The sequence below is a fragment of the Misgurnus anguillicaudatus genome, chromosome 19, assembly GCF_027580225.2.
Source record: "Misgurnus anguillicaudatus chromosome 19, ASM2758022v2, whole genome shotgun sequence".
Lineage (NCBI taxonomy): Eukaryota > Metazoa > Chordata > Actinopteri > Cypriniformes > Cobitidae > Misgurnus > Misgurnus anguillicaudatus.
Window position 1 is genome coordinate 38,290,671 of NC_073355.2, and position 25,959 is coordinate 38,316,629.

Genomic DNA, 25,959 nt, shown 5'->3' on the forward strand with positions numbered 1-25,959 from the left:
TCATACGTCACCAACTCATTTAGCTGGATTTGATTGTTGATGATTTTGCTTTATGTTGGATTATTTGGTTCTTCAAAGCTCATCCTAGATTTGCTGTCATAGTTACAGGCCCGTAAGCTTGCCCAGGAGCAGGCTTATTTTATGTAAACGAGATTAGATTGCATCTTTTTAAGCAGAGGTGATACTGAAAGTCTGATGCAGTCATGTATTCTCCATTCTTACGAGCGCAATCTGCAGAAGATTTTAGTTTTGTCAATTTTAGTTTTGTCTTTAGATTGTCAAGTATAATGTCATGTATGAAAGGTTTGCTTAGTAATTTGTATCTATTCTATCCTTTAAACTCTACAAAGATGTCACCCTGTCACTTTTCTGGATCAATAATTTCACAGTTTAGGCAAAAATGACAATAACCAAATAAGAAATTTTAATAAAGACAGCATCACATAGGCAAGGCAAGGCAAGGCAAGTTTATTTATATAGCACATTTCATACACAGAGGTCATTCAAAGTGCTTTACATAGAAATGAGAAAACAAAAATCAAATATACATGAATTTAAAATATCAATTAAAAGAAAATAAATGTGATTTTAATAAAAACTGTTTAAATGTGTGAAAAATAATAAAACAGGAATAAAAGTATAAAACGGTTAAAAATAAGAATAAAAACAAGAGAAATACAAAATAATTAAAATAGTGCAAATATAATATAGTGGAATCAGTTCAGACGCAGCATAGTGCTCATTCAGTAAATGCATAGCTAAACAGATGTGTTTTGAGTCTGGATTTGAATGTGGCTACTGTTGGAGCACATCTGATCTCTTCTGGAAGCTGGTTCCAGCTGCGACTGGCATAATAGCTAAAAGTTGACTCTCCTTGCTTTGAGTGAACCCTTGGTATTTCTAGCTGATGTGAACCTAATGATCTGAGTGATCTGTTGGGTTTATATTCAATGAGCATATCAACAATGTATTGAGGTCCTAGTCCATTGAGTGATTTATATACCATTAATAATACTTTAAAATCAATCCTAAATGTAACTGGTAGCCAGTGTAGCGACCTGATATTTTAAATTCATGTATCTTTGATTTTGTGATATGTTCATATTTTCTAGTTCTGCTCAGAATTCTGGCAGCAGCGTTCTGAATGAGCTGGAGCTGTCTAATGGTCTTTTTGGGAAGACCAGTGAGGAGGCCATTACAATAATCCACCCTGCTGGTGATGAAAGCATGCACAAGTTTCTTCAAGTCTTGTCTGGAAACAAAGCATCTAATTCTTGCAATATTTTTGAGATGATAGTATGCTGATTTAGTTATTGCTTTGACATGACTACTGAAACTAAGGTCAGACTCCAGAATCACATCAAGATTCCTGACTTGATTTTAAGTTTTTTGTAAGGGATCTCAGGTTTCGGAAGGAGAACAAAACTGCAGTCGTTCCCGGGTTTCAGACACAATATGTCTGGGAGCGTTGCTAGAGTATGAATATATTGTATTGCAATATGGAGCGTTTAAGTATTAACACTAAATCAACACTAAACAACAGATTTGTAAATTAAAAGGTTTAATTACAGTACTGACTTACAGTTACAGTTGAAATGGTTACACTATAAATGCATGAAATGGTATTGGTAAATACTACAAACAATTGACTGTTTCCAATGTATGTGAGATATTACCTGATAAGATAGAGAACAGAGAAAGAAAGAAAGTTTAGAAGAAAAAGATTCATACTTGAGAACTGGAACCCCAGTGCTCAGGTGAAGAAGAAAAGGAAAGGGAGAAGGCCAATGCAAAGGCAAAAAACAAAATGCAAAAACCCAGAGCTCATAAAAACATTGACCTTTATCTTCTATCTCTTGACCATGTGACTAAACCTAACTTGATACATTCAAATTGACCAATCAGAAGATCACCTTTAACCCCCAATGTATTGGATAAACAGCTGTGACAATAGTCTTTGATCACTATCAGCACAGGGGGTTGTGACAAGTTGTGACCAAGTATTAAATTCCTAAATTTTTAATCTTACAATCCGCCTTTTGGCAACATGGGCCACACGTAAGAAGATCCATGATGACACAGTTCATAAGATTATGCTTTCAGTTGTGTGCAGTGGTCATCTTCAGACTTATTGTCCAAACTGGTTGCTGATGAGACTTGAATACGTCCTTCTCCTTTCAGCCCTGCATGAAAGGCTTTATCGAATGGAATTGCACCTTTCATAGTCATGCAGATTTCCATCGATACTTCACACCTTCACAAGAACAGGCCCTGAAGGGGGACTTTACTTTTGTCCTTCTCTTTGAGGCAACACCCAAGATGTGAATCAGCAGGAATCCTGTGATTCAAGCAAACGGCACAACAAACAGCAAAGCATATGGCATTTGTTACTCAAGCTTTAAATGGTCAGATTGGTCTTCAGCCTTAAATCTCCGTCAAATACATTAAAACATGGTCAAGGTGAGAATAAAAGAAAAACTAATAAAAGCTCTTACATTGTTTTTGGAAACATGTAAATGAAATGCTTCTTTTTAAACTTAGCAAATGTTAGTTTTAACAACCCACTTTGTCAGTAGGAGTAACAACAACAATATATTCAGTGTAACCAAATACATGATATTTAAAGATCTTAATGTCCCAGTATAACCATTATAGATGAAATGAACAAAATTAAAACAAAGAACATGATGGTTTTTAAATGTCTTGCATAAAAAACAAATTAAATGTAAAACATAATTGCAAAATTAATGAAATTATTACACATAGAAAATTACTCTTTATAAAGATTTCAATATTTGAGACAGAAAACTAATCAAACTTTTTTGAAAAGAAACCAAAACAGATGCTTGACATCCGACATTTTAACATAATGACTGATGTGAGGCGAATTGTGTTTGCTATGTGATTGAATTTAACACTCTGGGGTCAGCTGTGGCGCGGGCGCCGCAAACTCTTTATTTTTCAATCACTCCGCAAAGAGACTTAGATAACTCTGCTGATTTTTGACATACAGATATGATTTATACATCATTTAAAACGTTAAAGTGTCTAGTTTTTTTTCTGTCCACTCCCAATAAAAACAGAATGTTGTGCTTTTCGCAAAATTAAGAAAATAAAGATGATGCGCGTTTTGTTCTCTCTCCCTCAGAGAAGTCCTTTCTCAAACGCGTCAGAAAAATTAACTTTAACTTAACGAATACATGTCCTAGAAACAAAAGATAAATGTCTACATAATGCTTGGAATGTCAGCTTTTAAATGATGTAAGTGAGATCGAAAACATATATTGTCATTCGGTGTAAACTGTATGAGAAGTAGGAGAGAGACCGTCTCTCTAATGTTACCTGATTATCTATAATGAGAAGAGATCGCCACACTCCCCGCGCCATTGAAGTGAATGAGCAGAGACATCCATATGCATAACTTGTGCCTCCTGTAGTCAATGGATATGCAATCCACAATCCAGTCTCTCCATTCCTTGTTGTTTCATCCGAATGCACCAAAACATGACATCTAAATCCTTATTTACTTGCGTATGTGTGTCAGTATCTCCAGACGCGAGTGTTTCTTTGTTCTTCCGTCAAACATTTCACGCGAGGGGAACACACATAAACAAACACACGAGTCAGGAAACTCGACGCGGTTTTTGGTATTCTTATAAAATACGCAATTGCAAACAGCACAATCCTTATTTTCTTGCGTCTAAGGTTATATATCCGCACAGCAAGTTTATTAAACACAGGATCACTCGCATTACTGCTTTCATTATCAACACGTGAGCGAGTAATGGCGGGGGCGGGTGTAAACAAACAAGTTTGTCACGCTTGTCCCTTGTTGTGTTTCTACTATAATGATTACTAAAACACAAATAAGAGTCCAGACAACAATAGGCAGTTCTTCTTTAGAGTTGTTTACTGCACAAAAGTAAACCTGTCGCTGGCCAACCAAATACTAACCCTGTGTTAATTTTTACGATGGCCAAACAGTACTTTTACTATGATTACTATGGTTTTTAAAGGTATACTTGTGAAATTAGTAGAAAATATTTCTATATATTTCTATATATACACACATTATATATTTATAATTTTTTTGTTATAAATTCCCAAGTAAACCTTATCATTGTAACAGTAGCCTACCTTTACTATGATTACTATGGTTTTTAAAGGTATACTTGTGAAATTAATAAAAAATATTTCTATATATACACATTATATATATATAATTTCTTTTGTTATAAATTCCCAAGTAAACCTTATCATGGTTTTACTACAGAGAAAGTTACATTCCTGTTGAACATTCCTACAAGGCTCATTATGTGGCTCATTATGCGACTGTTTTGTTCCTCAGCTGTCAATCACTCATTATTCAGGAGCTTTCACGCCTCCACGCATACAGCCTTTCCCAAGCAAATGTGTCTTAGAAATTGTAAATCAATATATTCTTTCATGTGAATGCGCAGGCCAGATGATTTTCACATCATTTTGAAGAAAAAACTCTAGACTACTAGATCCTGTTTTGGAAAGTCTTGGGAAAACATGTTTAGAATGAGTTTTGTGGACTTGTATCAGTGACTTAAAAATTTAGCTTTTTCAAAAACCACGCATAAACATTTTTCTCTCAAAAATACAAACATGTACATACATGTTGATCATATAATATTGTAGCCCAGTTTGTGCTGAACTCAGTGTTATGAGACTTTTGCCATTTATATGTTTTTAAGTAACTGAAAAAAGCCCAAATGTCAGTGCATGTCAAAACTTCCCCAGAGCCCTAAAAACCCCTTAGACCCCAGAGGGTTAACTGAGGCTATGTGTGAATACCATGCTGCAACAAAGGTGAAGAAGATAAAATTGTGATGCAAATTTGGTCCTGTTGTTAAAACAAGGAGCCAGTTTGATATTATAAGTATGCAGAGCCGATCGGCCCTATACGCGCACTACGCAGACTGCGTAGGGCCCCGCAAATTACGTAAGGCCCCGCCTCCCCCTGCCTCATTCATTTTACAGCGTGTGTTACTGTTAACTGAGATGACAATATGAAGCGGAGCTATCCATCTGGCCATGAAAAAAGAAAAAAGGAAAAAAAGAGAGTTAAAAGCGAGAACAGCAATCAGGTAAACTTGTGTTCTCGTCGAGTTTGATGTCCTGGCTGTCAGCAAGAGCAAACAGTAAAGTTAAGTTGATGTGATGTGATTCTGTCTCTCTCTATCTGACTTGCTAAATTAGCTGTGTAGTGTTTCCAGTGCATCTCTTAGCCTGTCTGTTACACAACAATTTATTGCGTGAATATTCGCGTGAATAAACGCCCAAAGGGCAACGGTGTTTATAAACGGCAGCTCGATAGCCGCGCCGCGCGTGAATTTGCTTTCATATGCGCGTCCAATCGTGCACGCGATGACGTGCGCTTTCCAGCAGCAACATCTGTGTGTGGACCATAAAAGAAATAGCGTGATAACACTCCTAAATGACAACGTTAATGCAATATGGAAACCAATGATTTACATTGGAATGGGTATAATGCCAATGATAAGGTTAAAATGAATGCACATCTCTCAGTAAATCATTACCATCAGGGATCAAGTATTGCTCTTATGCATAATATAAACAATTATACGGTATGGCAAGCCATTTTAGCATTTATACATTCACATGATATGGATTTGTAATATCAAGAATTCAGTTTTCACTACTTAAAATATAAATATTAAGAGTTGATTTATAGTAGTAACCATATTTTGTATGTAGTACAGAGGTGGGCATAAATACATCAAAAACTATTTTGTTACAAACTACAAATACTGGCTCATGAAATGTAACAAAATAAAATACAAAAAACTGATGTGAAAACTGTATTTAAATAAAATACAAGTTATAAGTATTTTGAAAATACAAAAATACTCCCACAATAATCTTAAGTCTTTTTTAGAACGTTACTGCAGAAAATGTTGGGGATAGGCTAATCCAAGAGGAAAAAATAACAGACCGAGAATTTTCATCACAAAATCAAAATTCCATTGTAATCATAATATATATGATTAATCATAATATGTTTGGGTTTGTTTTACACACAAGACTCTACTGCCCTGACCTTAGTACTGCCTTTTCCATAGTAGAATCACGCTGCATTGAAAAACAATAGGATTGATGATTATTTTATACAAAATCCAACGGAATATCAATATTTCTCATATGTAATACGTTCAAAAATGTGTAAAAACTGCAGATGGATGATATATTGTGAAAGCTTGCTTAGCATGGAGATTACGGAGTTACGACAGACGAGCTGTTTCATATGTTCCTTTTATGATCAACACAATGCATTGACCTCATAAGGCCAAATTATTTTCTCTATAATGCCGTTCACTGTGCAATATATGTGTGTAGACTGTATATTTTCACAAAACACTTAAAAGCACTTCTAAGAGAAGCAGCGCCACCACTTCTCCTGTGTTTAAAACTCATTTACTTCTTGGAGGGAGCCCGGTCTACAGGGTGTCACGTGATTTTCGTGCATCTTACCTGGACATTGCCATTGCCAACATCAGACCGAAATCATTAACTATGGTGATAAGCATATGGTGATTTTTCTTAAGTATTTAAAATACTCTAAATATGCATTTTATTTTTTCCACACCTGCAAAATACAAATTACAAAATACACTAAAGTAATTAAATACGTATTTAAAATACATTGAATTGAAATAGTGCCTATGTCTGGGAGCACAAAATGGGTCACGGGTCATGGCTCACGGCCAGGTACCATGGCTCACGGGTCAGGAAGGAGGGCCCCTTAGCAGAATTCTGCTTAGGGCCCCAGGGAGGTCAGGATCGGCTCTGTAAGTATGAGATTGTAATCTGGCTCTGTAAATCTTCTCTGTTTTTAGTTAAGCAAAAGTGCTACTGGATCCTGTTGTGAGGTAAAACATTTTCATTAATGCAATTATATAAAAAAATGTAGCCACATTACATTTTGTGCTCCTCTTTAGGGTCTTACTGCAGCTATACAAGGAATAGCAGAGTTTACCACTTAAGAGACAAATCTTTCAACATACAGTAGAAACACATTCAACTTGAAACTGGTAGACAATTTCAAGAGCAACAGTTATTCCATTAACACAAGACAACTGGTCTACACATGTAGCTTCAACAATCTCTCACTTAAATGTTTGGTTACACTTTATTTTGATAGTCCACTTTAGACATTCTACTAACTATAAATAACTTTGCAACTACATGTCAACTAACTTTCAATATTTTGCAACTATACGTCAACTAACTGTCATTAGAATATTAGTAGACTGTAAGGGTTAGGGTTAGGGAAGAGGTTTAAGTTAGTGGAATAAGTTGACATGCACATGCAAAGATACTTCTAGACAGTTGAATGTCTGTTGAGATATCATTGCAATCAAGTGTTAGTAGATATTAAGCAGACAGTTTACTAATTCTCTAATGATTGGAAGTTGATAAGTAGTTGATAAGTAGTTGCAAAGTTACTTATAATTAGTAAAATGTCTAAAGTGGACTATCGAAATAAAGTGTTACCAAATGTTTTGTCAAACACTTACAATGGAAACAATCAAGTGTTATAAGAAATTAACTTCATTAGGCTATGTGTACATATAGTACAACAAACAACTACAATTTGTGTTCTATAGAAACAACAATGCATTACAAGCAATTACAAATCAGGAAATGCAAACAGGATCATCTATGAGAATGTTAAACACATGCTAACTGGCTGCTAAGCCACTAGCAAGTGAGGTTAACAGCTGGAGTCCTTGCATGAACAATGCAGTTAACTCAGTAAGAGTTTTACCTGCAAAACCAGATTGCTTACATCTGCCCTTAGAAAGTGATTTCCTACATTTCAAATAATAAGGTGGAGATCTGCCCCTGCCCAGTGACCAGCATTTCTCCTCGGTATGGCCTATTTTATGACAGGAACTACAAAGTCTGTTCATTTTGCCACCGGGTCTGTAGCTTGGTTCTACTGGAGCTTCAGGAGGTCTGTAACTCTCTAATGCTTCATTCACATCATGTGGTTCTGTTCCAGCATGTTGATGCATCACCCCAATCAATGAAATAGGAACACTTTTCTGGGTTCTGGAATATACATTCTCTTTAGTACAAGTAGCGTCTTTTTAGTCCCATCGCTGTTAAGCGTTTGGGGATACTTAGTGTCTCGCACAATTAGTTTAGCCTTTACATCTGCAATAATGTCTTTATACTTCTCACACTGTTTATCCAGGGCTAACTGCTCAGATGATAGTTGATCTATCTGAGTTTGAAGATTTTGGATCTTTGCCTCTGACTTTTTTAATTCAGCGTTTTTGGTTCTCAATTCATCACTTTCAGCATTCAAGACTGAGTCAAAAATTGCATTATTTTTACGTAGCTGCTTGCACGTCATGAAATTCAAAGCCTCAATTGTTTCAGCATGTTTGGATTTTCTTTGTTCACTACCAACTGTGTGCCACCATGTAAGAATATCATCAGTGGTAGCATTGTAATTCAAACCCTTTTTATATAATTTAGAAAGTGTAGGTTCAACTTTCTCGCTCCATAAGGCAAACAATATATCATTACTTAAATTAATCCCTTCCATCCCTGAGGAGATAATCTGAAATAATCTCTAACTGTACAAATAACATAGAACTATTTAAGGTCCTTCTTATTTCTGTTTCATACAATTCATGCAAATGGAGATTTTACTAACCATGCCATGAAACAATGAAAACAGACTTACCCACTGTGTGGTCAGAAGGCCTTTAACACATTCACAGGATAATCTGTGATAAAGTCTTCATTCAGTTGATCAAACAAAGTAAAACTCAGACAACTCACTGCAAGGGATCCCGGGTTTCGGCACCAAAAACTGTAAGGGTGGATTCACTACAGTGGTTCAGTCTGTAGGAACGCCGAAATGACTGAGAAATGTTAACAGCAAGATATTATAAAACTGTGTATTTCTGGTCAGTTATCACCCTTCTGCAACCTATACCAACGACGGAAATAAGTGCAGCTATAATAGCAAAATATGTGGGAGAGCATTGCTAGAATATAAATATATTGAATTGCAATATGTAGCGTTTAAGTATTAACACTAAATCAAAACTATACAACAGATTGGTAAATGAAAAGGTTTAATAACAGCACTGACTTAAAGTTACAATTGAAATGGTTACACTTTAAATGCATGAAACGGTACTTAATACAAACAATTAACTGTTTCCAATGTATGTGAGATATTACCTGATAAGATAGAGAAAGAAATAAAGTTTAGAAGAAAGAGAATCACCATTAAGAACTGGAATCTAGAGTACTATTCGGACGGGATTAGTTTTACATAGGGATGTGGGGTAAAGCAAGGTTTTATCAGAGCTTCTCAGTGATTTTAGTCCAGTCCGAATGCTCCATGTCAGTAATCATTACGGACAATGTCAGTAAAGATTACGGCGACTTTTACCTTCTGTAAAAAGGTCCGGAGAAATTACCTCAGGTAATACTAATCCAGTGCGAATAGACCCGCTGTAAATATACACGTAAATCGCGTCATTTCCTTTTAATTTGCGGGTTTCTTTTAAATATAAAAGCGCTTAAAGAAGCATTTACTTGCGTTCTAGACGGAGAAACAAGTCAGTTACAAGTCAGTTTCTGAATAAAACACGACACAAACTTAAAAAAAAAGTCAAATTTACTTCTCAGATTCGCGGAACTGTTTATGAAACTGACGTTCTCCCCAAACTGAAATTAATCAGTGTTTCGCGTTTTCCTTGTCTGTTTCATTTTGTTTGCACATCTGATATCAAGAATGTGCACGTGAAGACGAGAGGTGACGCGCTGCGCAAACGAGTTACCCCTCCCACTTCTGGATGTTTTACAGAGATTTCTAATCCCGTCCGAATAGACCATTAATATTACCGACGTCCTGTGGTAAAATTACATTACGCCATCTACCCCTGTAAAACTAATCCCGTCCGAATAGGGCTTAGGCCTAAAGGCCTAAACCCAAGAACTCAGGTAAAGAAGAAAAACAGAGGGCAGAAAGCAAATGGCAAATGCCAAAAGGCAAAAGCCCAGAGCTCATGAAAACCAAGACCTTTATTCTCTATCCCTTGACCATGTTACTAAACCTAACATCATCCATTCAAACTGACCAATCAGAAGACCACACCTTTAACCCCCACTGTATTGAATGAACAGCTGTGACAGGAATGCAGATGGTACAGTATGGAAATGGGGGTTGTGACGAAGTAATAAATTCCTATATTTTTAATCCTACATACATTAACACATATGGATAGATATTTTTGACATTTTGATGTCATGATGCACTTCTTTAATCTGCACTCGATTCCATGTCGCATTGTCCTGCTGTTAAAGTCTGAGAATAGAGGTTTTCAGCAGTAACAACATAAACAAGCGGCTGTCGTAGAACACAAATAACTTCCGGTAAACTACGCTAAGAATAAATAATAAAAAGTACTTTAAACGTAGTTTATTTATATAACAAGCAAAATAAATAACAGATAGATTACCTAGGAAACCAAAACATTTGTTATTTTCGACAAGGTATTTGTTCAAGAGATCAGTTTAGCAACTAGTCAAACCATTAAAAAAAATGAAACCGGAAGTAAAGTTTGGACCAGATGCGTATCAGGGCACCACACGTGCGTCCAATGAAACCATCTATAGTGTGAGCCAATCATCTCTGAGTATTTTCTGTTAGGAAGAACATAATTGGATTAAGGTGCTGAACGAATCCACCCCTTCACTGAACTGTAGTCAGTCATCTGAGTCTGAAGGAAGTCACAGGGGCGGTCCTGGCTAGATTTACGCCCTGGGCGAACCATCCCTTGGCCGCCCCCAGAAAAAAAAGAATTACCCCCAAACCCTGCCACCAACATGTATTATTTTGTTATATATAATCTTAAATACAAAAAGGTAGCAAAAACAGAGAAAAACATGTAATACAGCAGGGGTCTCCAACCTTTTTATGAGCAAGGGCTACCACAATGGATAAAACAATATGGAGGGCTACTTTTTGATATAGTCTACTTAAAACTTTTTTGTTTTACTTGTTTATTTTATTTTATTTGACTTGTTGATATGTTTTAGTATTGTTTAAAATTTTAACATACGTAAACCAAGCCAAGCTAATATAAAAAAAATGTAATGAATAAATAATACAGTTGAGACTATTAATAGAATGTGCTTTGGCGGGCACCTCACAGACTCTGTGCGGGCTACCTGGCCACGTTGGTGACCCCTGTAATACAGTATAAACACCCACTCATACGCATGCGCACACACACACACACACACACACACACACACACACACACACACACACACACACACGTCTTTATTCATTGTCGGTTCTTGTCTATGTTATGGGTGTTTACCCATAGTCTGTCAAATAAAGTTCTGTTTAGTGTTACCCGTCATCGTCCTCATCCTTACTACATACTGTGACCCATATTACAAAATGTCTCTGCACACCTATAGTTCCTGGATGGGTACATGTCAGCCAAGGGGATGGGTTTTTAAAATTTTAAAGCAGTAGGTGTGCACACTGTCAACATCCAGTACCTGAAAGTGTTGATGTCCAAACCCTTGTGTAGCATATTTGGTGGTAAGACCATTTTGAACTGTGGGCTTAAGAAGTAAAATCGTACACATGGTTTAAATGGAGGTCAACAGGGATGTCTGAAATTAAACATAATAAAAAATTGGAAGAATATCTTTTAGAGGTCTGCAAAGACATCGAAAAACCCTGTAAGGATGTCACTTGGATTTCAATAAAGAACATTTGAAAAGCATCCTTTAAAAGATGTATTTTAAACGTTTAGCAAGCATGTCAGTAGGACGTATAATTTCAACACAAAAAAGACGTCTAGAAGAGACGTTGCAAAAACTTTTATTCTGGATACTCCATGGACTTCTTTTGAACGTTCAACAAAACATGTCAGTAGGACATCTTATTTCAACACATAAAAGATGTTTAGAAAAGACATTGAATGAACGTTGTCTCTGGCTGCCCACTGGATGTCTTTTAAACATTCAACAAGCATGTCAGTAGGACGTCTAATTTCAACACATAAAAGATGTCTAAAATAGACGTCGCAAAAACTTTCATTCTGGCTACTCAGTGGACGTCGTTTGACCGTTCAACAGGCATGTCAGTGAGACATTTAATTTGAACACATATAAGACGTCTAAAAATGACGTTGCAAAAACTTTCATTCTGGCTACTCAGTGGACGTCGTTTGAACATTCAACAGGTATGTCAGTGAGATGTTTAATTTCAACACATATAAGACGTCTAAAATAGACGTCGCAAAAACTTTCATTCTGGCTACTCAGTGGACGTCGTTTGACCCTTCAACAGGCATGTCAGTGAGACGTCTAATTTCAACACACAAAAGACGTCTAAAAAAGACGTTGTAAAAACTTTCATTCTGGCTACTCAGTGGACGTCTTTTAAACGGTACACAAAGACGTTATAATGACGTCTTTTGGACGTGTTTTTGTTTAGTGGGATGTTTAAATTGCCAATTTATCAGATATGTCAATAGTTAAAATAAGCTAAAATAATTGTATTTAAAAACATATGACGCCATTTCTACAATAATTTCTGGGATATTTTTGACAGAGGATCTTTGGGTTTTTTCATTTCAAGTGTTATGGATTAAAGATAATATTTATATGATTGACTGTTGATTAATGATGATCTGTGCTCATTTATGGAACAGGCATCAGAGACAATGACAGGTTAACTGTATTTTACACTTGTGGTTCTTGCATTTGTTTGAATACCTGAAGAAGGTCATTGGACTGTAACAATGTTTATTTAAATAATATTTTTACTTGCAAGTTTAAAAAGCGTGCAGGATTTTTTCTCTTTTCATTTATATTTTTGGTATTGGGCTTTTCCATAGTCTTGCGTACCTGTCAGTGACTATACAAGTGTCCTGGTTTATGACTTCTGAAAAAAATCCCTTTTCTATTTAAAGTAAAACGTTTCTGATTTAACACAACAGATCTGTGAGGAGATTTATATTTTCATTTTCTTCTTTCCTCAGCTTTACCGACAGCTACAGTGAGATTAACACTAGACAGTCCTGTGTTCATTGGAGAGACAGTCACTCTGAAGTGTGAGATAGAGGATCAGTACAGATCATTAAACTGGAGATATCGGTGGAATAAAAACACAACTGAAGTGTTAAACTTTGAGAATTACACTGTAAACATAGGCTCTCTCACTATCACTGGAGTTACTGAATCTGATCGGGATGATTTCAGCTGTAGTGCAGAGATACACGGACGACCACAGACTTTGCTATCAAGCTTTGCTGTTCATCTCACTGTAAATGGTGAGTTCAGTATTAATGTTGTTGTAAAATAGAGAAATAATGACAGAAACATCTTGTGTTAAATCAATGATTCTTGGGAATTTGGATAAAACAGGTTTAAATTTTGGAAAAAAAGTTAGTTAAATTACAAAATCTGAATGTATATCAGTATAGACCAAGGTCTTGGCTGTTCAGCAATTTACTGGTGCAACCTCCCCTGTTCATATTTTTTTCATAAAATAGGCGTTTTTTCAGTTATTACTCATACAACATTTACTTTAAGCCTAAATAGAAAAAGTAATGATTTTTTTTATTTAATAAACATATTTTTGTATTAATAGAGACTATTAATTGAATAACTCAACAGCACTGAAGAAACATATTGTAAGCATATTCATTTAAAACAAATAAAACTCCATCTGACAGTGGTGACACTAATCTGACGATGGTGACATTGGCCTCATTGTTCCAAAATGTATGGCACTCAAGTCAATAGCTTCTTGCTTAAACTTTATGTAAATATTTGGTCCAAAAAATAACAATCCTGAGCACTGTGATGAACAAATATCAAATCATAACTTCCTAAAATACATAAAACCTGACAGAAAAGACAGAAAACCTGATGGTGGTGACATCTGACGGTGGTGACAAAACCTAAAAAAATAGAGTTGTTCACATTAGCCATCTTGTTTCCACTCTTTTGCTAGCTACTTCAGACCTTTTCTTAAAAATTATACATTTATTTCATAATCTAATTAAGTTGGCTTGTGAAAGCCAACTTATTGAAATGCTATTTAAACATATCTTATTATTATTCTTCTGATCCAAAAATTTCCAATTCTAACTCCTCTTAGAGCTTTAACTCTACATACTCCAAACTCAGGTCAGACCTTCAGTCTGATCTGACTCGAGTTGCTATATCTTTTCTAAGGGATCAGACTTACAGAATTCCTAAAAATTGGGATCAAACTTCCCAAAATTCCCATTGACTTAACATTGCAACAAACTTTGAAAGGTCATAACTCTGAGTGTCGATTTCGTAGAAACGTGTGGACTTCCACATTTGAAGAAGCTGGCAGGCTGTGTAAGAACATACCTCACAATGGGGTGTAAGCTGTACCCCTGGGGTGTAAGAGGCCCCCAAAATGTCCCATTGACTTATAATGGGGCAGGAAACATGCCCATATAAGGGAATAAAAGCGTCCCTGATGGAATATCTTCACTTTAGAGTGTCGTGGAGACATGGGGGTGGGCTTATTTTACTCAGTCATCCAATCAGTCTCTTGGGATCGTCCCAGAGCTATTAAGCCATGCCCCTAGCAACAATTTTGGGTACCCTAGCAACATCTACCATAGACTACCATTATAAAAAGCCCAGATGGATATCTTTGCACCAGAGTGTCATAGAGACAAAGGGCTCAATTTACTCAGACATCCAATCAGTCTCTTAGGATTCTTATCAAGGTATTAAGCCATGCCCCTAGCAACCAAATATGAGCACCCTAGCAACATAATAAACAAAGCCTTATATCTCTGCATCTGAACATCATAGAGACATGGGGGTTGGGTCTTTGGATCATGTTAGCTTCATGCTAGCTTCATGCTAATTCATACTAGCTTCATGCTAGATTCATGCTAGCTTTATGCTAATTTCATAATAAATCTTGCTAACTTCATGTTAAATCATGCTAGGTTCATGCTACTTCACGTTACCTTCATGCTAGCTTCATGCTAATTCATGTTAGCATCATGCTAGCTTCATGCTAATTTATGTTAGCATCAGGCTAGCTTCATGTTAATTCATGTTAGCATCATGCTAGCTTCATGCTAATTCATGTTAGCTTCATGTTAACATCATGCTAGTCTCAGCCTCAGACGTCACGCCCACAAACTGTTGGCTGAACGTCTGATGTTTTTCGTACACTTTTCTGGAAACCCTGTGAGAATGTTAAAGTCGTCTTTGATTGGTTGGAAAAAAACGGATTTCCAGGAGACGCGAGTGTCGCGATAAGTTTCAGTCCCTGGAAAACAAAGCTCTGACGTTCCATTGAGGAAGAGAATCAGTCGTGTTCACGTGTATAATAATGAGCAGTTATCATGATCAGCTAAACATTGGATTCTAAAAAATATGCATAGTTTGCGGCATCGACTCTCTAAAAGACGTCCAAGAGTTTTCTTTAAGGCAGTTAGTGGAGTTTAAAAGTTTGGTTCTCCTGAATTGCTTGTATGTGTTAAAAGTGGAGAGATATGCTTCAAACAGACGTTTAACAGGATCGTCTCATTGGTGTGGCTGTTGATGAAGTGCTCAACGTTGTCCTATGGTGAGTAATGTTGTTTATTTAGATGCTATTCGGCTGCGGCTGGTTATTTCAATAACTGACTTGTTGCCAGCCGGCTCGTTATTGTGGGGAGTCCGAAACGTGACGCTAGATGAAACAAACTGTGATTGGTTGTTTGACATGTCGGTCAAACAGCTCGTAGGCGGGCTTTGTCCAGAAAAAGCAGTGAAAAACACCAGACCTTCAGTATTGAAGGTCTGGCTACGCGAGACTAACATCATGCTAGCTTCATGCTAATTCGTATTAGCATCATGCTAATTTCATGCTAATTCATGTTAGCATCATGCTAGCTTCATGCTAATTCATGTTAGCATCATGCTAGCTTCATGTTTATTCATGTTAGCATCATGCTAGCTTCATGCTAATTCATGTTAACATCATGCTAGCTTCATGCTAATTCATGTTAACATCATGTTAACATCATGCTAGCTTCATGCTAATTTGTATTAGCATCATGCTAGCTTCATGCTAATTCGTATTAGCATCATGCTAGCTTCATGCTAATTTGTATTAACATCATGCTAATTCATGTTAGCATCATGCTAGCTTCATGCTAATTCATGTTAACATCATGCTAGCTTCATGCTAATTCATGTTAGCTTCATGTTAACATCATGCTAGCTTCATGCTAATTCGTATTAGCATCATGCTAATTTCATGCTAATTCATGTTAGCATCATGCTAGCTTCATGCTAATTCATGTTAACATCATGCTAGCTTCATGCTAATTCAAGTTAACATCATGTTAACATCCTGCTAGCTTCATGCTAATTCGTATTAGCATCATGCTAGCTTCATGCTAATTCGTATTAGCATCATGCTAGCTTCATGCTAATTCACATTAGCATCATGCTAATTCACATTAGCATCATGCTAATTCATGTTAGCATCATGCTAGCTTCATGCTAATTCATGTTAGCATCATGTTAGCATCATGCTAATTCATGTTAGCATCATGCTAGTTAAATGCTAATTCATGTTAGCATCATGCTAGCTTCATGCTAATTCATGTTAACATCATGCTAGCTTTATGCTAATTCATCTTAACATCATGTTAGCTTCATGTTAACTTCATGCTAAATCATGTTAGCTTCATGTTAACATCATGCTAGCTTCATGCTAAATCATGTAAGCTTCATGCTAACTTCATGTTACATTTTGTTAGCTTCATGTTAAATCATGCTAGCTAAATTGTGCTAGCTTTATGCTAAATCATGCTAGCTTAATGTTAAATTATCATGCTAACTTCATGTTAAATCATGCTAACTTCATGTAAAATCATGCTAACTTCATGTAAAATCATGCTAGCTTCATGCTAAATCATGCTAGCTTATTTTTGCTTCATGCTAAATCATGCTAGCTGTTTTAAACTTTCAGGCCAGGCTTTCTCAAGCCAACTTAAAGTTTGTCTTCAAACTTTACTATCTAGTCTAATATTTTTTATACAAAGATGACGGTGTTGACATGTTATGGTTGTCACAGTAGCAGTGTCCAAAAATATGAACAAGTTTAAGAGAAAATAGCAAACATACAGGAGCTTGAGTGATCTTGAAGCATGCAGTAGAGCTGATGGTTTGAAAATGGGGTCCTCAGAAATGCAGTTGACCCTGTAGTTGTCTGATTTTATTGCTTTTTATAAATATCTGACGGTGGTGACGAATATGTGGGACACATTTTCAGCAATCACAAAATAATAGTAAATATTGTTCAAAACTCACTGTTTGTAGTTTTTAATACATATTACAATGTACTCTTTCATGTGGTAAATATATTATTCAATTCAATTATTACTTTTGGCTTATTTAATCAAGTTGAAATGATTATCTCTTAACCGGGGACAGCTGATTTTGTAGGCAATGGGCCAGCATATAATAATTAAATTAATAAAAAATTAAAAAATAAACCTACACACTAAAAACCAGAGGCGGACAGAGTACACAGCTTCAGTACTTGAGTAAAAGTACAGATACCCCTTGCTAAATTTTACTCAAGTAAAAGTAAAAGTACTACAGTCAGATGTCTACTTAAGTAAAAGTACAAAAGTACTTGTTTTTAAAAGTACTTGAGTATCAAGAGTACAAGAGTACATTTTTAAATTTTGCATTACTTCTGCCACAGTGCACGTTGAACCATGTGAGATGATTGACAGCTGTACAGCAAATGATAGAGCTCTGAGGTCAAATCTGATGCAAATCAGGAAGAGGAGACACAAATCGCTCCGTTCACTGTTTGAGCTCTTCAGATCGCATAATTCAGTGGAAAATTTATAGAAATGTTATTCTGTATGACTAAATATTTTACTAACATGTGATAATTAATCATTATTCCCCAAATATGCTCACCATTGTACTAATAGCCCTGGCGGATTCTGTATATTTTATCTATTTGAACACAAATAAACCAGAGAAGAGGAGAATAAATGTTTTACGAATGATGATTTCTATTCAAAATAACGAGCGTTACAGATTCATTATTTTGAAACTCCTGACATAAATTAAAAAATTAATGTCACTGCAAACAAGTTTAATCATAAACAGTGGTCAAATGTCGAAGCTGGAGTCTTAAACCTGTCTTGTGATGCTGAGTTTGTCCAGATCAAGTAAGAGTGTGATGTTTTGACGAGTAATTCATTTGAACAACAATAATCCGGAGGCTCACCAGTGATTCCTGCCGCTGAAGTTTTTTTTTGTAAACACAGCAAACACTTGAAAAGAAAACTATCATTAACTTGTTCAGAAAATTTAAATAGTCTGGCGAGGTGGGGCCACGGGTTGACACATTCCCAGAATGGACCTGCTGAGTCTTAATCCATTGTTTCGTCCATGGTTTCTTCTCTTATCTAAATCTGACCATGGTGACTTTGGCGGAAAGCTGAAGTTGATAGCTGATAAGCTGTCCCAATCAGTTGCGCCTGCACAATCCAATCACGTTTAAGAGAGGGAAACAACAAATTGAGGGTTTCTGAGATTTTCATTCTTTTTTTTTAAGAATAGTAACGAGTACTTACGGTTATGGATAGAAATGTAGTGGAGTAAAGAGTAAAATATTTGCCCCTGAAATGTACTTAAGTAAAGTCATGAGTACTCCAAAAAAATAATACTCGAGTAAAGTACAGATCCTTCAAAATTGTACTTAAGTACTGTACTCAAGTAAATGTACTCCGTTACTGTCCGGCTCTGCTAAAAACTCCTGGGTCAAAAACAACCCATTATGGGTTATTTTTGACCCAACTCCTGGGTTAAAAAGGGACCAACTAATTTCTGGGTTATTTCAACCCAGAAAAATGGGTTATTCTTTTTGACCCAACTTCTGGGTTAAATACCTGACCCAACTTCTGGGTTAAAATAACCCAACATTGTAGTTAATATAACCCAACTTCTGGGTCAAAAGAAAGACCCCAATATCTGGGTTGAAATAACCCAGAAATTAGTAGATCCTTTTTAACCAAAGGTCATAGATAACCTAAATTGTGTAACTATGCCACTATGCCTTATTTATTTCAGAAAAGAAAAATCCAGGCACTTAAGGCGGGCGTACACGGTGCGATTTTTGCTGTCGTAGGAGCTCGCATGCGATTTTTTTTTTCTCGGGACCAAATCGTTCATGCTCGTATGGTCGCGGCTCGCACCGTGTGAGAGGAATTACGAGCCGAGCCGAGCAGGTTACGAGCACCTTACGACCTCCCGATAATTTTTAAACATGTCAAAAAAGTTCGGGAGCTGTCGGTATAAATTCGTAGTGTTGGTGCGGGTGAACGAGACGATCTGGCAAAGCACTTGAAGTTGACCAATCAGAATGTACAAAACACAGAAGAAGAAAGACAAATGTGGCACTGCTACCTCAAATCTGGACGACAACTCTATAGCTGGCTATATGTTTCGCGCACACACACACTCCGGTGACCGGACATCATGACAAATATGACAGGTCCTTTCAGTGACGACCTCTTGATCAGCTTCTTTGCCTGAAAAACCTGTCATACGTGTTTTTGTGATGTCCGGTCACAGCTTTGGATGTGTGCGGAAACAGGAGAGAGTGTATAAAACGAGGGCTACTTTTTGATATTAAAACTTTTTTGTTTTACTTTGTAATACTGTTGATTTTTCTTTACTTGTTAATATGTTTATCATTATTTACAATCTAAACATAAAATAAGCCAACTAAAACATGTAATAAATAAATATAAAAATTATTAGACTCCGTGCAGAGACCACTGGTTTAAACAGTACAGGATGGACAAAGAATGTCGCAATTTTGTGTAATCCAAGCTGTGCCAAAGTCGCTGTAGTACAGTTTCATAAATGAATGGATATTAAAAGGGCTGGCGTGACAGAGAATAAAAAGCAACGGAATGTCCATGTTTAATAGGCTATAAGATATGCATTTATTGTTTTACACTTTTTACTCATATAATAAATGCAAAATAAATTGTCAATGAACAAGAGACTATATTAAACATGATGATCATACGCGGAGACGACGTTTTCCAGATTATTATGGAGCTTCTGCTTTAACAAGAGCTTAAACGTTTTTGTTCGGTGTTTTTTACCCATATATATATTTTTTACATATTTTCGACCAAAGGAACACATGATATAGCCCAATGTACGTTGTTATGGTAGCCTAAGCTTGTTCTGAAATGATGAGAATATTTAAATGACTAAAAATGTAGGCTATCTCTGAAACTATTTAAATAATGATTAATTTGTTTTCATACTATATTTGTATTGCTATGTATTAATTTACATAGGCCTACTGAGAAAATGCCATATATTAATATGCAATGCCTTCTGTATGGCATTTATTTTGTACATTTACAAGAGCACAAATGCTGCGTGCACTTTTACTTCAATACCCCGCATTGACCGAGGGTCCGCGTACATTTGCACTAGACAATGCAAACAAGCCTAGACAATGTGCTTAATATTACATTAAATGATTTTCGTTTTACAAATTAATATTTGGCTGTAGATGTATTGTCTAAATAATTTAATCATAAAGGGAAAGACGTGTTACGTTATCTTAACTTGCGTTTTACCTCAATTGCTCCTCATTCTGCATTTACAAATAAATAAATATGCCCACTGAATTTGTTTTTAAACGTCATATTTATAAAAAAGCAACAATATATGTAACATTAATAATACCAATATAGATATTTACTTGGCACTACAATCAAGATATATTAAGAAGATAAAACCGCATATGCGCTAGCAAGAAAAACCACTGCCAGAGAAATTCCTTCACCGCCACAGCACTAGACCTATATTGCAATTTCGGAATGCATAAACAGAAATACAAAAAAACAGAAACAGTTTTCTGCACAAAAGCCAATATCTTTGCCGTATTCTTCTTGTTTTATTTTTTGTACATTCTGCCACTCACAGGTGCGAAATTGCTTACGTCAGAATTCCTCAAGTACTACAGTAAAATCTTGTCGTGTGTGACTGCGTACGAATTATTTTCGCATAAACTCACTCGTGTCGTGTGCGAGAGCTCACGACGTTCCGACCGTCAGAATTCGCACCGTGTACGCCCAGCTTTACACACTTCAATCAGTTTTACATTTTTATTGCATTCAATTAAATTCTATATAAAAACACACACTTTGACCTATTTATTTTAGGTCACACTGTAATAACATTAGAAAGGAAAAATAGAAAAATAAACAACTCTCAAACATTCTCTCTCAAACATTTGACAACATTCAATAACTAAATTGAACTTGAGGCTTTAAGTCTTCAAACATTGGTTGTGTCTTTTACTGCAGCTTAAGATCTCCCAGAGTGGAATGGCATCGATTGCTGAAGGTATTTCACCAGTGGGGGCCGGTGACTTATTTTTTTGAGGACGCTCGATGCGAAGTTCGTCACAACATGTATGTAGCCCGTCATGTGTGTGGTTCGTTATTTCCAAATATGTGTTCTGCGCCCCGAGAGATCCTGTGTGCATCACGTGTCATGCCAAAATAAGCGCCTGCTGCAGACGCGTCTAAAGGGTTTATGATAAAAGAGATAATTGCATTTGGCAGATACTCGCATAATCTCATGCGTAATCAGAGTTTACTGTTAAGAAAGTTTCTAGTGTGTATTTTGTGAACATGAGTGTCTCTTTTATCATAAACAGTTTTGATCTCTCGACACACAGGACACATATTTTGGAAAAGGAAACCACACACGTGACAATCTGAACACTCATTTTGAATTAGCGCATCCTCAGATGAGCAGACACGAGCCGCCACTGTATTCCACCATATTTGTTCCAACCTAAAACAAACAGAGACAGAGAGATAGAAAGTGAATATTGTGTAGAAAGTGAATTGTAAGCAAGATAATAGACTACCAGTTTGTGTTATAATGCTGATACTAACTGTACAAGGAAGCCAAATGTTGTGTTTATTTTGAGTGGGTCATGAATGTGACCAAGAAAATGAGTAATAAAACTTAACATCTTTAACTTCACTTTCTAGTCAGATTGCTACCTTAGATGGCATCGCCCAAAACTGAAATACAACTGCAAGGAGCATGAAGGGTTTTTTTAAAACCAGGATTCACCCTTTTGCTTTCACATGAAACATGTCCCATGGATTGCCTTCTTTCACATGTACAGTATAGTTATAGAATTAAGAATATTCTCTCTCAGAGTGGTGCTGAGAAACTGGTCCATTGTACTTACAGACATTTGGTGTATGAATGCTGTCCAGGACTCTTCAGTGGAGTGCCGGATTGTCTTCTTCCCAACACTGTAGACGGCCTGTAAATGATGACAGAATTTTCATTTTTGGGTGAACTATCCCTTTAAGCCCTATTAAAGAAAAAGGTTTTCAATATTTAACTATGTTCTTACCTAAACTTAGACGAAATAATACATCCCTGTCTTTTACATCCTCATCACACTGATTTTGAAAGAGATGGGGGAGTTCACAGGAGTGATGTTACTGCACCAGAGGTCAAAGTTCTGCAAACGAAGTGCTCTTCCACCATACAATATAGTTCTCATTTTTTAATCCGCTTAAAATATTGTCACGTTTTATTTTGTGCACCATACTTACTGGTGTAACTACTCATTTAACAGTCTTTAAATAGGGAAAACATGGAAGTGTTTGGTGGCTTCTAAATTCATCCCTGTTTGGATCCTAAGGAATGAATAGGGCTAGACTAAATGCTAACACATTCACGACACGCTGTACATGATGTACTGCACACATTGAAAAAAGACAGGGGTGTATTATTTCGTCTAAGTTGAGGTAAGAACATAGTGAAATATTGAAAAACAATGTAGTTTTCCTTTAAAGAAAAATGTTTAGGTATAGAGAGATGATATGAGGGCAATAATAGTAAAAAGCTTACCTCAAAAATGTCTCTGTCAGCTTAAACAGCCACCACTCAGTTAGCTTATCAGCAACAAAGCTGTCCATTTAAAAAGACCTGGAGAAAACATAGCAATATAGAGGTTAGCAACAATTTGAAGACTTGACCAGCTTGTTTAAATCTCACTACTTCAGCCAGTAGAACAATGTATAATATAAGCATGGCGCAGCTGGTAAACATAACTTAACTCAATGCAACGCAAAACCCAGTGAGCATTGATGGTCCCCATGTTCTCTTACCACAAATCACGTGACCTTTTCGAATATCTCCAACCGAAAATCGCATGATATAAATAATAATATTTATTTAAAATTGTTAAAAATATATATATTTAAAATGTAATTATATTCCTCGAATTTTATGCACGGATCTATAAGAGGATAATGACAGCGTTTTTCACAATGTATTGTTTAAAAATTTAGTCAGAGAGCTGTTGGTTTTGCTGGTTGTTGATGCGTAACAGTTGTGAGTGATCACAACACCTTTAAGCAGCCACATCACAGGATAAAGTGAACAGTGTCCCAATGTCAAGTGAGCTAAAGTCCTTACCAGTGCCCGAACTTGTGTACACTATATACTGATTCACGACCTTTGGAGACACAGGGTATGTGTGTGTACCGGCGGTGCCATTTCGCGTCTGTCTGCAGCGTATAGCGCCATATACATAGTTTTAAATTTACACTTATTTGTCTCAAATCGTCGTTAATGTATATACGGACTTCACCATGTGCTGAAATGTACATTCATTTACAGAAATCAGCTACTTAAATTGAAATTTGCTGATGTTATTGGATTTTCAGGTGATATTCAAAGTTATTCAGTTTACGGACGCTCTGAGGTAAAGTGTTCAGACTGCAGACTCAGCAACGATTGTATTTAATTAACTTATACAGTACAATCATAACACAGTACTGATATATCTTAACTCCATAATGTCCTTAAACATAACAATATTGCTGGCTGGCCATAAACTGAAAAAGTGCGCGGGATACCTCGAATAATGCTATACACGGCACAGCGAGACGCTTCTCGTCCGGTGTTCGACCCCCTTAACGCGGTACGAAGTCATCACTAGCTGCACTGTATTGTCGTATTTTTACCGGTATTATAACAATTAGATAAGCAACGGGGACATGGACACAGAAAGTTTACATTACATTGACACTTAAAATAATTGCTTACCTTGAATACACAGCGAAGTTGCACCGAAGAAGCCCAGGCCAACACGGATCGATCGCGAACTCCGTGAAGTGACAGTTATTTCAAACGACTGTTGTGAGAAAATTCCAGAACAACAGCGAGGGGCGGGGCATTAACCCAGAACATGGGTTAATTTTTGAAAAATAACCCAGAAACCCAAACAACCCAGGAATTGGGTTAAAATATTAGCCCTATAACCCAGAAAATGATTACTCTCTGAAAAAATAACCCATAATTTTAACCCAACACAAATAACCCAGAATATGGGTTGAAAAAATAACCCAGGAGTTTTTAGAGTGTATAAAAGAACCTTATGTGCAAAGGACCCGCTGATTATAACATTGATTCCTTTTCTTCATAAAAATGTTATTCATTTCCAACAGAATTAGCACTTTTCTTAGTGGGACATGTTTTTGCCAAAGTTTCAAGAATCAGTGAAATATCAGAGATATATTTTAAACTCTGCTATTAACCTCAGGAAGATGACTGTTTTTAGTTTTGTTTAATAGTAGGTTTATCACATCATTTTACGTAATGCAGAATTAACCATACATTTCAGTGCCAAAGGTGTGCAGTGTAAAACAAAATAGAGTTATGGTGTCATAATCCTGTCATCTTTCTGTTTTTTTAGTTTAGTGTGAGGGGATTGTGGCAGTCCCCATGTTCTGTGTTTGAAACACATGGCCATTGTTTGTTTCTGTGTGCCATGTTGTTTACTGGGAAAATATTTTATGGATTGATGAAACAAAAGTTGAATTTTTGGGGAAAAATGTTATGGTGCAAAATGGGCACAGCTTACCAACATCAAAACATCATCCCAACAGTGAAGTATGGTGGAGGGAACATCCTGATTTGGGCTTGCTTTGTTGCCTCATGGCCTGGACCACTTTCCATCATCGAGGGTAAAATTAATTATTAAGTTAAAAAAAATCCTACAGGATAATGTCAGGGTGGCTGTCCACCAGTTGAAGCTCAGTAGAAGTTAGTTGATGCATTAGGCCAATGACATTAAGCATTGTAGTAAATCCACTACAGACTGGCTTAAGAAAAACAAAATGCGTCATTTGGAGTGGCCTAGTCAAAGCCCAAACCTTAACCTGTGGAATGACCTCAAGAGAGCGGTTCACACCAGACATCCTACAAATGTGTCTGAGTTAAAGCGGTTTTGTAAAGGAGAATGAGCAAAAATTGCTTCTGAACGATGCGCAGGTCTGATTCAGAACTACTGAAAGCGCTTGCTTGAAGTATTTGCTGCCAAATGAGGCTCAACAAGCTGTTAAATCCAAGGGTTCACTTACATTTTTCTCCAGCACTATGAATGTTTAATGGGGGTTCTCAAAAAAGACACAAGAAACTAGAATTATTTGTGTGTTGTCACCTTATGCCAGTGCTTCTCAATTATTTTCTGTCACGCCCCCCCTAGGAAGAAGTAAACATTTTGCGCCCCCCCCCAACTCTCCGCCGCGACTGTAAATAGTATAATTTGTCTATAAAATTACACATCTGCAAAACATTGTATCCTTATTAACATTAAAGAAAACACAAAAAAAAGAAATATCAATCAACTTACAACAAAGAATAACTTTATTAACATTGTTTTTTTAGTCTGTAACAGAAAAGACTAAAAATGCATCAATTTGCCTGAAATAAAATAAATCAATCCTTATTTACAATATATTTTTGGACCATTTGATA

At 36.4% G+C, this 25,959-nt stretch overlaps 1 long non-coding RNA gene across 1 annotated transcript; it reads right to left on the reverse strand.

Annotated features, from left to right (window-relative positions):
* Positions 1-21,249: 21,249 nt before the first annotated feature.
* LOC141350901 (uncharacterized) lies at positions 21,250-24,389 on the reverse strand. Its single transcript, XR_012359000.1, has 4 exons — positions 24,247-24,389; positions 23,044-23,121; positions 22,370-22,447; positions 21,250-21,960 (listed from the first exon to the last, which is right to left on the reverse strand). It is a non-coding gene; the product is annotated as an uncharacterized lncRNA (long non-coding RNA).
* Positions 24,390-25,959: the final 1,570 nt, after the last annotated feature.